This window comes from Pelobates fuscus, chromosome 2 (assembly GCF_036172605.1).
Source record: "Pelobates fuscus isolate aPelFus1 chromosome 2, aPelFus1.pri, whole genome shotgun sequence".
Taxonomy (NCBI): Eukaryota; Metazoa; Chordata; class Amphibia; order Anura; family Pelobatidae; genus Pelobates; species Pelobates fuscus.
This window is the reverse complement of record NC_086318.1, coordinates 400,309,877-400,323,432: the sequence shown is the minus strand read 5'-3', so window position 1 is coordinate 400,323,432 and position 13,556 is coordinate 400,309,877.

Here is a 13,556-nt window from a genome sequence, read left to right as displayed (position 1 = left end):
TAGGTCTACCTGATCATACACGCCCATTCTACTTATATGTACACGAGCAAAGAAGAATGGCTGTGGGAGTATTGACACAGTACTTGGGATCATGGCAACGACCTGTTGCATATATGTCTAAACAACTGGATGAAGTGGCCAGTGGTCTTCCACCTTGTCTAAGAGCCGTAGCTGCCGCTGCCCTGCTGGTAGCCGAAGCTGATAAACTCACTCTGGGTCAAGAACTCTATGTGCGAGTCCCGCACGCAGTACAAACGTTACTAGACTATAAAGGCAATCATTGGTTTAGTAACAGCCGCATGACTAAGTATCAAGCTATGTTGTGTGAAAACCCAAGAGTGCATTTAGAGACTGTCAATACCTTAAATCCAGCTACCCTTTTGCCACAACTTCTGAGAGTCAACATGATTGCCTGGAGGTGATGGATGAAGTATTCTCAAGTAGACCAGATCTTCGTGACTTTCCCATCCAGAACCCTGATGTCCAGTACTATACAGTCGGCAGTAGTTATGTGAAGGAAGGGATTCGCTATGCAGGATATGCAGTAACAACCATAGACAAGGTGATAGAAGCTCGGCCATTGTCAAAAGGAACATCGGCACAGAAGGCAGAACTAATTGCACTCACACGAGCGTTACATTTGGCTGAAGGTTTAAGAGTGAACATCTACACGGACTCCAAGTAGGCGTTTTTAACCACTCATGCCCACGGAGCTTTGTATAAAGAAAGAGGATTATTGAATTCAGAGGGTAAAGAAATCAAGTACGCAGCTGAGATATTACAACTACTAGAAGCCGTGTGGGAACCGAAAGAAGTTGGTATCATACATTGTCGGGCGCATCTGAATGGAGATGGTGATGTAACCAAAGGAAATCGAATGACAGATAATGCAGCTAAGCGTGCCGCTGAATCAGGAAGACAGGAGTATGTGGAACATATAGCTGCTCTTATACCGACTCCACTGTCTCAATGGACTCCAGTTTATACAGCTCAAGAAGAAGAGTGGTTAAAGACTGAAACTGGGAAATACCTGGAAAACAAATGGTATCAGTTAGAAGATGGAAGAATAGTTATTCCAGCATCACTAGCTGTAGAAATTGTCCAGAACTATCACAACGGGACACATTCTGGAAGAGATAGTATGGAAGAATCTCTCAGGAAACATTTCTATATACCAAGATTGTCCAACTTGACTCAAGCCATTGTACGAAGATGTGTGATATGTGCTAAGAATAATGCAAGGCAAGGACCAGTGAAACCACCGGGAGTCCAGTATATGGGGGGACTCCCTATGTCCGATCTTCAAATAGACTATACTGTAATGCCTAAATTCGGTGGACATCGCTACCTACTAGTAGTTGTGTGTACCTATTCAGGTTGGGTAGAAGCATGTCCTACTCGTATAGAGAATGCAGGAGAAGTTGTACGATTCCTGTTGCGAGAAATAATACCCCGATATGGACTACCATGCTCTATAGGATCGGATAATGGTCCAGCCTTTGTTCACCATTGCCTACAACAACTGACTCATATGCTTGGTATTAAGTGGAAGCTTCATACAGCATATAGACCTCAGAGCTCTGGTAAAGTAGAAAGGATGAACAGAACTATTAAGAACCAATTGGCAAAGATGTGTCAAGAGACTCAGCTTAAGTGGAATGTTCTTTTGCCCATAGCTCTGTTGCGTATTCGTAGTACATCTACCAGAAGGTTTCACCTTTTGAAATCATGTATGGGCGTCCACCTCCCGTACTTGGTAACTTAAGGGGGGATTTGAGTCAGTTGGGAGAAGGAATTACCCGGCAGCAGGTTGTAGAGTTGGGTAAGACTATGGAGGAGGTACAGAAATGGGTACAAGATAGATTACCTGTGAATATTTATCCCCCTGTTCATAGTTATCATCCAGGAGATCAAGTATGGATTAAAGAGTGGAACAGTGTACCGTTAGGGCCTAAGTGGAGGGGTCCTTATGTTGTTCTTTTGTCTACCCCTACAGCTATAAAGGTGGCTGAAGTGACTCCGTGGATTCATCACTCCAGGGTTAAACCAGCAGCAGTAGATTCTTGGCAAGCTACACTAGATCCAGAGAATCCCTGCAAGATCCGGTTAAAGCGCACGACTCAGTTGGAGTGACGAGGAGATATCGGGATTTGTGAGTGTTTTGACGGCCATAATAAAGCCTGACCACTTACCCACGTGTCATAGCCAGGGTGTCTTGAAGGGACCTCTGTGAAGGGAAGAGAGGACCTGCAGAACTCCATTCCTTGCAGCCCTTACTTCCTGGAAGCTGAGGTGCCATCGCACGGACGAAGACTGAGGATGAGAGCGTCGAAAGAAATGCTTTTGATAATGTATATTTTTGTGATTTTAATTATTCAGGAAGGTAGAGGTACCGACACACCTAGCTGTGAGGTTTGCATTAAGACTACTATAACAGGTAATCATATTTCCCAGACCCTTATTTGGCATTCACAATATGAGTGTAAAGGATATGTATCTAGGTGTAGATACTTAGGTATAGAGTATAGTGTATGCCATTTAGGAGTAGGAGAACCTAAGTGCTTCAATCCAGAGTATCAAACCCGTACAATTTGGTTGACCCTCCGGAATGGAGACCCACAGGGGACCCTAATAAATAAAACAGTATTAGAAACCGTACATTCTTCGGGTGTTCTGCTATTTGATGCATGTAAGGCGATCAAGTGGTAGAAAACCGTGGAATGTATGCGGGGATCTTAAGTGGGAGAGAACGTATGGGTCTAATGATAAGTATATTTGTCCCAGTAGTAAAAACAAGTGCGTAAATCCAAAATGCACAGATAGGGATTATAATTATTGTCCATATTGGTCTTTTGTGGGGTGGGCAACTTGGGGACAGACAGTAGATAGGGATATGATTGTTACTAAGTTGCCTACCAAACCATATTGTAAGTCTATGGAGTGTAACCCAGTCCATATACTTATTAATAATCCTGAACAATTTATAGATAGGTTTGGAAACGTATTTGGGTTTCAGATATATGGGACGGGTTTGGATCCTGGGACAATATTATTTATAGGGATAGAGACCGATACCGTAGCATCCCAAACTCATCAGGTTTTCCATTCTTTTTATGAAGAGATGAGTATAGAAAATAAGATCCCCCATAATGCTAAAAACCTGTTTATTGATCTAGCTGAGAGTATTGCTGGTAGTCTTAATGTGACCAACTGCTATGTGTGTGGAGGTACTAACATGGGAGACCAATGGCCCTGGGAAGCAAAGGAGGTAATGTATTCTGGTTCTGAGACAATTGAACAAATAATATCTTCTCAAGCCGATTATCAAATGAGTGTTAGAGGTAAATCTGAGTGGCGATTAAAGACCTCCATTATAGGTTATGTTTGCATAGCAAGGAAAGGAATAATGTTTAATACATCTGTAGGAGAACTGACTTGTCTAGGGCAAAAAGCTTATGATGATAATACAAAGAATACAACCTGGTGGTCGGCTTCAAATGTCTCAGAACCACCTAACCCGTTTGCAGGTTATGCCAATTTAAAGGACGTGTGGTTTGATCTATCACATCTAGTTGGAAAGCCCCGGCAAATTTGTACTGGATCTGTGGTAAGAAAGCCTATTCGGAGTTACCACAGGACTGGGAAGGGGCATGTGTGTTAGGTATGCTCAAACCATCCTTCTTCTTGTTGCCTATTGAAACAGGAGAGACTTTGGGAGTTAAAGTATATGATGTGAATCATAGGAAGAAAAGGGGCCCCCTAGAGATAGGTACCTGGGAAGATAATGAATGTCCTCCCCAGCGTATTATAGATTATTATGGGCCAGCTACATGGGCAGAGGATGGTACTTTTGGTTATAGAACCCCAATATATATGCTCAACCGTATTATAAGGTTACAGGCAGTGGTTGAGATAATTACCAATGAGACATCACAAGCGCTCAATCTCCTAGCGAAGCATAATACTAGGATGAGAACAGCCGTTTACCAAAATAGATTAGCTTTGGATTACCTATTGGCAGTAGAGGGAGGTGTATGTGGGAAGTGTGATCTTGAGCTGTGTCAGGGGCCCTAACATTTCTGATGGCAGCCCTGCTCAGCAGTCTGTGTGTGTGTGTAAGGACTCAGCAGTCTGTGTGTGTGTATTTGTGTGTGTATGGACTCAGCAGTCTGTGTGTGTGTGTGTGTGTGTGTGTATGGACTCAGCAGTCTGTGTGTGTGTGTGTATGGACTCAGCAGTCTGTGTGTGTGTGTGTGTGTGTGTGTATGGACTCAGCAGTCTGTGTGTGTGTGTGTGTGTGTGTATGGACTCAGCAGTCTGTGTGTGTATGGACTCAGCAGTCTGTGGGTGTATGGACTCAGCAGTCTGTGGGTGTATGGACTCAGCAGTCTGTGGGTGTGTGTGTGTGTATGGACTCAGCAGTCTGCGTGTGTGTATGGACTCAGCAGTCTGCGTGTGTGTATGGACTCAGCAGTCTGTATGTGTGTATGGACTCAGCAGTCTGTGTGTGTGTGTGTATGGACTCAGCAGTCTGTGTGTGTGTGTGTATGGACTCAGCAGTCTGTGTGTGTGTATGGACTCAGCAGTCTGTGTGTGTGTGTGTATGGACTCAGCAGTCTGCGTGTGTGTATGGACTCAGCAGTATGTTGTAACCGCAGGCGGTTCCCTTATTTACCACTATAATGTCTTAAAGTATAGAACTTAGTAGGGCTAACCATACAGATATCTTAGCCATAATTGTATATAGTTAGTAAGAGATCCTCTATTTAACATATGTAAATAATTGAGAATACAATATAAAATAAGGATTGTCTTGGAAGCAATAGTTTTGTCTTTTAGATATTTATTATATAAAAATATAAATAGATATATAAAATCCATCATAGCAGAGTTTATAAGATGAAATTAAATGCTTGCAAATATCATTAATCGGTTAACATACCCTTCTGAACATGTCATCATGTCAGCCTCTCTGTCATTTTAAGATGGAGCAGCGTCTGTCTCCAAGTCTCTCCTCTGTGTTATCATTTAAAAGTACACCTATTTATACCTTAGGTGTCGTCATTTTACGGTCTCTGTAGTTCATATATGAAAAAGTTACTTTTTTACTTTATTCATTTTAGGACCTCCCTTAACTTGGCAAAAATACAAGTCCATAACTAAAGGGTGTATACGTCATGGAAATTTTCCTGACTTAGTTCAAGATGGCATCTTAAAGTCTGGACATCCTTATCTATTAAGGTTACCACAGTATATTGGGTACTGCAAGAGTCATAGGATAGCCTTGAAGCTTGTTTATGCATTATTGTTTTTGTAATTCGTCTGGGGCAAAATGGCGCAAACATGTAATGACCTGGGGTTATTGCTTAAAGAAACATCTATGAAAAACAATATGTTCCATTTCTAACACCTTGTCAGTTTGCAATATCTCTTAAAGACAAAGTACACAGTTTAAGAAATAAATTTCATTCTAAAACGTGTAATATTTGCATTTGCCCATAACAATGTGTGTGTGTATGGACTCAGCAGTCTGCGTGTGTGTATGGACTCAGCAGTCTGTGTGTGTGTGTATGGACTCAGCAGTCTGTGTGTGTATGGACTCAGCAGTCTGTGTGTGTGTATGGACTCAGCAGTCTGTATGTCTGTGTGTGTGTGTGTGTATGGATTCAGCAGTCTGCGTGTGTGTATGGACTCAGCAGTCTGTGTGTGTGTATGGACTCAGCAGTCTGTGTGTGTGTATGGACTCAGCAGTCTGTATGTCTGTGTGTGTGTGTGTGTGTGTGTGTATGGATTCAGCAGTCTGCGTGTGTGTATGGACTCAGCAGTCTGTGTGTGTGTGTATGGACTCAGCAGTCTGTATGTCTGTGTCTGTGTGTGTCTGTGTGTATGGACTCAGCAGTCTGTGTGTGTGTATGGACTCAGCAGTTTATGTCTGTGTGTGTGTGTATTGACTCCGTAGCCTGTGTGTACATGTATAAATCAGCCTGTATGCATTCAGAAACACCTGTGTGCATTCAGTAGTCTGTGCATTCAGAAATCTGTGTGTGTGTGTGTGTATGTATTCAGTGTACTGTGTGTGTGTATGTACTCAGCAGTCTATCAATAATTACATTTTTTATTCCTGTGAGTTGTTGTGTAGGAAGGGCCCCAGTGCACTGCTTTGCCCGGGGGCCCTTAACGCTGTTAAGATGGTACTTCTTGTGTGTGTCAGTGAGCATTTTTAGTGAGCATGTGTATGTCAGTGAGCTTGTCTTTAGTGAGCTTGTGTGTGTGTCTGAACTTCTTTGTAGTGAGCCTTGTGTTTATGCAAGTGAGTTTGTCTGTAGTAAGCTTGTGTGTGAGTCAGAGAGTTTTGTCTGTCAGTAAGCATATTTGCGCATGCCAGTGAGCTTGTGTGCTTACTGTACAATATATACATTTTGACTTGTAGAAATGGCATACATTTTTTTTCAGGGCTGCTTTGGATTCTCAGTTTGGCTCTGCCAGCGAGTGCGCTTTACAGCTGAATCATCTGTGTGAGCTGCCGCACACTTTAGCCCTGTTACACACGTCTGGGAGCTGCTGTTGACAGGTACTAGTAGTCTAGAGATTGGGACATGGGGTATATGCTCAGCTATCTCTATAATACTATAGTGCTGTTCTCTGTATAATACAGATCTGTGTGTGTATAATATCCCGGGATAGTCAGTGTTCCTGTATAGTGCTGCTCTCTGTCTTGGGATATTATACACAAACAGACCTGTATTATACAGAGAGCAGCAATATACAGGGAGCACTGATTGTCCCAATTTATTATACACACAACCCTGTATTATACAGAGAGCAGCACTATACAGGGAGCACTGACTGTCCCAATTTATTATACACACAACCCTGTATTATACAGAGAGCACTGACTGTCCAGGGATATTATACACAGACAGTAATTGATAGCTGTGCTGCAAAATGTCCTTGGACATTTTTTTCAAATGTTGGCAACTATGGCACTGTATCAAAGGAAATGTGTTTGGTTTTTTAATAATCCCTGGTGGAAAATAATGAATCCTCCACCAGGGATTATAAAAAAACAAAAAACAAAAACAACAACACATTTTGTCGGGGGCGGGGCTTAACATGCGGCAGGGGCGGGGTTGAATGTGTGTCCCTACTTTTGTCCCTGGCCCACCCTGTGCCCCCCCCCCCTAAAAATGAATCCTAGAGACGCCACTGCCAGCGATAACTAAGAAGAAAACAAACAAACAGGAAAGCCCTAGTGAAGGTACTATAAGTCCTTCTAGCCAATTGATGTGCAATGGGATAGAAGTAATGTAATGATTGATAATTGATCCTTACCTACCAGTAAACTCCTAAATGGTCCCAACTGGTCAAATTAACAGGACAGTCAATAAATTGTCTGCTTGAGTACATTGTCTAAAGTTCTCAGTGTGCAGTTTCTCCTTAAACTGACATTATAGCATTAGGAATACAAATCTGTATTCCTAACACAATACAATCCAAGTTCCTAGTTAGTTTGCGCCTCCCCCCAACCATGTACATATATAATGTTAAAAAATAAATAAAAGATTATACATACCTTTTCTCCAGCACCGGGTCTCTCTCATTGCTGTCACCCAATCCTCCCTGTGTGCTGTCATCCCGGAGGCGTGCCTAATGGATGACGATCCAATCCAACTATAAAGTTGTCATAGTGAGAACAGTATTGCTTTAATGTGCTTGCCAAGAGTGTGCACAGAGCTTCTCAGCGTACTAGTTTAAATCCACTGATTACAACTGATGCAACGATAAGCCAGACATAATGCTGACTCTGGGAGGACGGGCATAGAAATTATTATTATAATTTATAAAGCGCCAACAAATTCGGCAACGCAGTACAATGAGTGGACTTACAGACATTCAATTGTAACCAGACAAGTTGGACGCACAGGAACAGAGGGGTTGAGGGCACTCCATGCTAGAAAGAGTGAGGATATGCTCCAACGTGTGAAATCCACAGGGTGTCTTAGGGATTATGAGTATGTTCAGTGTTTTTATGGTTATATGGTTAACACATTCTAAGATATGTGAATGGGCTGCAAAACCATTTGTGTCTTCTACAATGTTATCTATCAGTCTACCTACAATCTAACAAACATCATAAAGCATGAAAAACACAACTACAGAGTAATGCAATTTCAGTATGGCAGAAATGTTGAGCAATATATCACTCAAAAATATTACTTGTCATCTAGCGAACTATGAACCAGTAGGCAAAGCAAACAACAAAAATAATAAAAAAAAGTGTAATACAAATAATAATATAAATATATAATAATTAAAATAAACCAAATCCCATTTTCTGAACACGATGCAATTGGTGACAAAACAATAAGAAGAAAATCTCAACATATGCACTGTGATAACCGTATAGTATTGGATATTTATAACATATCTATATCAAGATGCTATGTATTTTTTCACCAAATCACTATTTTTGCAAACTTTTCCTTTTTCTGAAATGGAACCAGAACCCTTGCGTACATTTAAGTCTCATTGCCTGTTATATTTTTCATGTTTCACATACTTTTTTGCTTTTGCTGTATTGAACCTTTTCCGTTTTATATTATATCTTTTCGTACACATAAAATAATCAACATTTCACATTATATATGTAAAATTGGCACCATATCACTTTACATACTTTATTTCCAATTGTACTCAGTTTCATAAAGCAGCATTGAATTAGCATATTGTTACGATAAGTCCTGTCATGCATGCTACATAACCGATGATGTTAAAATATGAAATTACCCTGTTTTGATACTTGTACCTATCATCTGTTAGTCATCTGGACACTACATGTTGCGGACCCCCTGGTTACCCGACAGGTTGCCTCCACTAATTCCCTTCCTCCAGCCAGTCAGATACCATTTAGAGTATAAAGAGACCCATTACCCCCCACCCCAGTAACTGGACGATACACAGTCCTAGAGGTACAACACAATTTTATTGGCCACACACTGCTTTTATGCATAACCCCATGCAAGGGGTTTACCACACAATCATACAGGGTCCCATCCCAGTATCCTCCCCGTCCCCGGGACCCTAGCGCGGGAACGAACTCTGTTCCCTTTGTCTCCAAAACCTGCCACTAAAACACAGTGTTTGCCACCTCAGCCGCCAGGGGATCTTCTTCCCAGGAGCGGGAAAAATGGACCGTCCCTTGTCTCCCAGGCACAGAAAAGCCCGCCTGTGGGAAAAGAGCTGGTCTCTTTGTTCCGCAGGCTCAGGAAAGCCCGCCAAATTCGCCAGCGCCCCAAAAGTGCCCACACCAATCTCAGGGACCCTCACATCGGTCCTTCGATCGACTAGCCCCCGTTCGCGAGGTCCTGGTGAAACTCAGACAAGGGAAGCGTCTCCATGGGGAGCACTCTGATTATTTGGTGTGAACGTTCTAATGGGGCGCCGGAGAGGTCCTCTTTAGGAAAACGAACGAGTCGAGAAACAACCACGAATGACGCTCGGCAAACGAACTGGCGGCCACCCAGGGGATCACTCATTAATTGTTTCCCTTGCAGTTTGCAGTTTGACACTTATGTTGCGAGGTGGGAACGTTCTAACCCAACATTCTAAATGAGGTATCGGGGTGGTCCCCGTTCGGGAGGTGAATGAATTCCCTTCGTGGAAGGTGAGCGGGCACAAAAATGAAAATACAGGGAAAACACATGTAAAAGAAATGGAAGATTCATGAATAGCGGTTCTGGCACACTACAATTGGCATTTTCAGTATACATTTTACTGTTGATGTATTAAAGTATTTTGAGAAGTTTTTAGGTTTAATCTTTTAGAAAGTTTCCTGGTAGTTTTTATTTTCTCCAGTGTAATTTCTTTTCATGTAAAATCATATTTATTATGAAGCGTTGTGTGCATTATAATCAAAGTGGAATAGGATTTCATAGAAAATGTGTTGAAAAATGTATTTTTGTTTTTATGATATTTATGTTACACTGTTTCTCATATTACTTATGCTAACCGAGCCATGGGCGTACTTAACTCTGTGAAAATCTTAGTCTCAGCTAAATCAGTAAGATCTCAGGAAAAACATTTCAAATTATTTTATTTTTATTAATTTTTATTTTTTTTTGCTGAAAACTATTTTAGGAGCCTGTTAATTAATGTGTAATTTGCTGCTCCATAAAATATCACAGACACAGGAAAGAATTGGAGAGAACCCACTACGGCTAAATTAATCAAATACAGGGCCATTTCTTTCATGTGGTAAAAACTGGAAAAGGAGGACATGAAAAAGTTTTAATGTACTACTAATAATAATTTTGTCTCCTTTTGTGTCAGCTCCAGCCACACATGCAATTTGATGCTATGATGCTACACGCAAGGACATCTGGAGTGGTTGCATGTGAAGCCAAATGCTTAATTTGAAGAGGGTAAACACGTATGCAGCCATTTGAATTAACTGTGGTGGCCATGATGAAGAAGGCAGATAACATATCCCGTGGCTACTTTTTTTATTTTCTTTTTATCTACTGAGCAATAGAGGAAGCCCCTTTCACTTCCAGAAGGCATGCACATCTTTACAGAATGGTTTAGGGCAAACCATTTCATAACAATTTGTCCCCTTACCTGGTTCCTCACCGGGCTCTGATGCTCTTCCAACCACCAGTGATGTGCTCAGGGCCGATCCTGGGGGATGTGGACCATCCTGATGCTATGTAGATAGGTAGGGTGTTCAGTGTTAGGGCAGGATCTACATGAGGGGGTGGAGCCTATCTCATTAGGCCCGGCAGCAGGGCCTGATGAGAGAGGGTGTGATCTCCCTGAGGGGGTGGAGACTATGCTGAACATACCGCCTATTTATAGAGCACTTGGGTGACTTGCACCTCCCCAACATCGGTTTTGGATGTGCTTGCGACTTCTGAAGAAGCCATAATCCACTGGATTTGCCATTCATTGGCTAGGAACTAAAGTTACAGTGAACTGTAACCAATGTAACGGATCCCCTATACTCCGGCTGAGTATATCCGTTATAAGTCTCCCAACTCCCAAGTGAATCAGTGATCAGAGCCCTTAGTTACCCAAACATCAGCCGAGACTTGATGAAGAGTACAACAGGAATATATTTTAATGGGACATGGTACAGCCAAGTTATACACAGACCCTTCAGCAGCTGGGACTCCAACAGAGCTATTCTGTAAGGTGTGAGAAGTCACACATAAGTGGCCTGAAAGTCTGTGCTCTGTACAAACCAACTCTCACATCTGCCATATGTCTTGCTTGCCTCTCAGATAGGAAGTCCTTTGATATGGTAACGATCATCAGCTTTCAAGTAAAAGAAACCCTTGTGATTCAATATTATATCCAAAAGAGACATTTGCTTAACCTAATTATCCCCCAGGCACTAGGGTTACGGATCATAAAACATAAACTATTAAATATACATCCCACACATATAGGAACCCTAAAAATAAACCAGGCAAAGTATTAATTCCAGCACAAATTATATGGCCCATACTCGGTGGGCAGGAGGCCAACTTCCACACTCCTCCAGGAGTTTGGGCCAAACGTCCAGGATAAGGAGTGCTCATCCCAAATCTTCCCCCTCCTGAGGAGACTAACCGTACCCCAGATCTCCAATCGGTCTGGGTCGGTGTTAGTCGGGTGGCTTTTTCCAAAATGTTCAGGGCTCCAGAGGGCCTCCTGCCCTAAGCTCCAATTTGTATATCCAGGGTTTTTCTGGGAAAGGCAACAACTCGAATCCACTCCTGAGGCCCCATGGTGTTTATGGTATAGTTGCTGAGGGGGAGATGAAACAACTATCCGCTCCTTGCTGAGGGGTTGGGGATCTGAGCCGACCGCCCAACATCCCTGTGTTCTAGATGTGGGGACTACAGTTCCATCTATACCTCCCGTGCCAAAAACCTCCGGGACTTGTGGGCAGAGACCAGCGGTGCTCGGTCCGGATTTCAGCTCTTCCGCTGGGGTTGCACTCTGCCACTGTAGAGGAGGACTGATTGTATCCGCTCCCGGTAACACAATCTGCCAATGGGGAGTGAGACAGACTGTCCCCACTCTCTGTGATGCTGCCTGGAGCTGGGTAGTGAGACCCACCATCTCCACTCCCAGGGATGCTTACTTCTGAGGAGAGGGACCGAAAATCAACTCTCCCTGTAACTCCATCTGCCGCTGGGGAGAGAGACTGGTTGTCTCTTCTCCCTTCCTGATACACTGCCACTGGGGAGGGAAACTGACTTGCACTATGGCTCTCTCCCTCTGATACTTCTACCTCACTATCCTTTAGTGGTCTTCACTTTAACTGCAACTCAAGACAGACTGAGAGTAAAGGTGGCGGTGTAGGATTTCTGCTTTCACCCCACTGCTCCTTTAAAACTCTGCCCCCCCCCCACTATCTTTCTCCAGCTTTGAAAATCACTCAATTTGTCTGTTCAAACCCATCTCAACTAACATAGCTGTCATCTATCGCCCCCCCTGGTTCCCCTAGTATGTTACTTGACCATTTTTCTTCTTGGCTTCCCTACTTCCTTTCAAGTAATATCTCTTCCCTAATTCTTTGAGATTTCAACATTCCCATTAACCCACCCCTGACCTCAGTAGCTTCCAAACTCCTTTCTATTACCTCCTCCCTTGGCCTATTATAGTGGGTAAATACTCCTACACATGTAGCTGGCAATACCCTTGATCTTATCTTTTCTAATGCATGCACTAAACTCCACAACACTCCATTTCCTCTCTCAGATCACAACCTCTTTGTCAGGGACCAGGAACCAGACAGAGACAGAAGTAGATGCAAACACACCTTTATTAATAAATAACAAATAATAAACAAAAGCAAAGTCCAGGAATCAAGCAGGGGTCAGTCACCAGAGCGGGTAGTCAGACAAGCCAGGATCAGGAGCACGGAGAGCAGCGGAGTCAGGAACAAGGCCGGAGTCAGGAACCAGGATCAAACAGGAAACACAGGAACAAGGAGACTTCTGGGAAACAGGAAACCACGCAAGGGCAAGGAGGTTCTGGGCTTAGCTGCTTAAATAGGCAGAACTGATTAGCAGCAGGGTTGATTACTACTCACAGGTGAGTAACCATGGCAACAAGCAGAAGCAGCTCATAGTAATTGCAGCTGCAAACTCAATCACTGAAACAGAAAGGTTTGCTGTTTAAAACAGCAAAGAAACCCTGACAGTACCTCCCCCTCAACGATTCCCCCCATCTCTGTTGGTGGGTCCGGGCTTCATGGGGAAGTGGGCGTGATAGGAACGAAGGAGGGATGGTGCATGGACATCAGAGGCTGGAACCCAGGAGCGTTCCTCTGGACCGTATCCTTTCCAGTGCACCAAGTATTGGATCTGTCCTCTGAAGACCCGTGAGTCAATGATGCTGCATATTTCATATTCCTCATGATTGTCAATCAGGACAGGACGTGGACGTGGCACTGAGGTGGTGTAGCGATTACAAACCAACGGTTTCAAGAGGGAAACATGGAAAACATTTGAGATGCGCATGTTAGCAGGAGGGTCAAGTGCGTAAGCTACAGGGTTAACCCTTCG